At 50.4% G+C, this 2328-nt stretch overlaps 1 pseudogene; it reads right to left on the bottom strand.

The window, feature by feature from the left end:
* Positions 1 to 983: 983 nt before the first annotated feature.
* On the bottom strand, positions 984 to 1981 carry LOC146334095 (phospholipase A2 inhibitor beta pseudogene; annotated as a pseudogene).
* Between the last annotated feature and the right edge of the window lie 347 nt (positions 1982 to 2328).

The raw sequence follows: 2328 nt of genomic DNA, 5'->3' as shown, positions 1-2328 counted from the left end.
GTGGAGCTGCTCCAGTCACATCTCACATGGAGAGACAGAGGCGGAGGGAGGGGGCCAGTTTTTGACAGTAAATGGAGTACATGGGCAAGGGCTGTGGGATTTCTCTCCACCTGTGGCTTAACATGCCCTGCCCCCCCCTCCCCTGGATTTTTTCATCAGCTGAACTTTGAGACGCTTTGAGCAGAGGAGCTGTGGCAGGGGGAGGTTAGGTCACACCTATTTGCACCTTAAGTTAGAATAGGGGCTCCCAATGATTTTGGGCTGGTGGTCCCATTGTGGGTGTGTTGTGGGCACTCTCACAAGATGGCTGCCATAGTGGACATGGCCAGTCACAAAACACCTGTTTCCCAGAAGGTGAACTCATGAGGCAAAAACCAAAGTGACTTGCCAAAGGAGCTAAGTTACCAGGCCGGGGGGGGGGGGGGGGGAATGGAGCTCTAAAACAGCAAAGCCATTATTTTGAACCTGCTGTCTTCTGCTCCAGCTCTCATTTCACAGAAGACAAAACTGATCAGACTCAGAGACAGACAGGTAAATTGACCAAGACACTGAGTGCAAGGCAGAGGTGGGATTCTGAGCCACAATTGACATATTTCCACCACACACACCACAGACCAAATACCCCCCTCACTTTCCCTCTTGCCTTTTGGGGGTGGGGATGGGGGGGCATCTGTGTGTGTTTCAAAACAAAGCACTAGGCTGTAGCCAGTGACCAGTTTTATTTTTTTCAGAATGCCTCTGGGGGCCAGCGCTTCCCTTTGCAGCATGCCAGCCACCTAGTTAAGAACTTTTATTTTATTTTATTTTTAATACAAAATCTGGAGGGGCAGGGAACTGGAGGGCCCCAAGGGAGGTGTCCAAGGGCACAGTGGGGCCTGCAGGAACATGTTGGGGAACCTGGATTGGAAGCCTTTGCACATTTTCATTTCATCATCCTCCAAAAGGGCAAGGAGCCCAGCAAAAACAAGCTTCATCTTGAAGATTCAGCAGGAGCCAAATTTGGACTCATTGAGAGACATAGCTGCCCAGCCTTCAAGGTTCTTGGGAGAGGCACAGATCACTTCCGGCTTAGAATATAGGAATATAGAGCTGCTCGTCACCCAGTCCATGAGAGTGTGCAAGTGACAGTCACATGCCCACAGGTTTCCTGAGAGATCAAGGCTCAACCCAGTGGCCTGGCCTGAGAACCAAGGATCCAATGGGGTGAGCTGGTTGTTGGAGATGTCCAGCAGTTCCAGATGGTCCAACAGCTTGAAGATCCCAGCTGGGAGGTCAGCTAAGCTGTTATTCTGAAGGAAGAGGAACTTAAGGCTCAGAACGACATGGAAAGTTTTGTCTGCAATAGTTTGGAATTGGTTGGCTTCTAGGATCAACCTCTCCAGATGGGACAAACCATCCAGGACTTGTGGGGAGAGGGTGTGGAGGAGGTTGTATAACAGGTCCAAAGTGATCAAATTCTCCAGCTTTTGGAAGCAAGAGTGAGGCACTTCCTTCAGCTGGTTGTGGGAGAGGTCTAGGATCATGACCTGCTGTAGGGTTTGGAACCAGAATGGATGAAGGACGGTCAGCTGGTTCCCCTGAAGGAACAGTTGCTTCAAGGTGGTGGAGTTCTGGAATATCCCCAGGGGCAGATCTTTAAGGAGATTGTCGGTGAGATCCAAGGCATGTAATTCCAGGAGGTCATGGAGTAGGCTGCTGGGAAGGGTCTTCAACTGTTCCTGGACAGATGAAGTTCCTGGAGCTTGGGAAGGCCCCAGAGCGTCTCTACGTCGATGGTGGAGATATTTGTGAACTCAACGGAGATGTGCCTGGTGCCTTTGGGGAAGCCAGATGGGAACTCACTTAGGGATGGCGAGGAGCAGGAAAACTCTGTGAGGTTGGTCAGAGTGGGAAACAGGGGGCAAGGGAGGGCTCGTAGGCAGTGACAGTGAAGGGACATCAGGATGGAAATGATGAAGATGGTTGGGATGGAGCAATCCATTGCGGGGATCTATATGGATGCAGATAGAGAGATCTAGAGAGAGAGAGAGAGAGAATCTGCATGGGTGTTGTAAAGGTTAAACCCCATTCCACTCCTCCGATCACAAACTTAACTCCCATCATCCCTGACCATTGGCTGGGGCTGATGGGAGTTGTAGCCCAAACATTCCAAAGGGTGTACCAGGGTGGGGAAGGCTGTGTTACACCATGGGACGCAGCAAGGGAATTGGAGAAGAACTCATAATATCCATTGTTCTGTTCCCAGTTGTTCTGGGGGTTTACGCGGCCCTGACATCCACTCCACTTGAATCCCACTGAAGTCACAACTTTATTTTATTTTAACTTATT

Source organism: Heloderma suspectum, chromosome W (genome assembly GCF_057233095.1).
Source record: "Heloderma suspectum isolate Gila_16-S chromosome W, 16-S_ref, whole genome shotgun sequence".
In the NCBI taxonomy this organism is placed as follows: domain Eukaryota; kingdom Metazoa; phylum Chordata; class Lepidosauria; order Squamata; family Helodermatidae; genus Heloderma; species Heloderma suspectum.
Note: the sequence above shows the minus strand (reverse complement) of the source record. Positions and strands in the feature narration are given on the sequence as shown.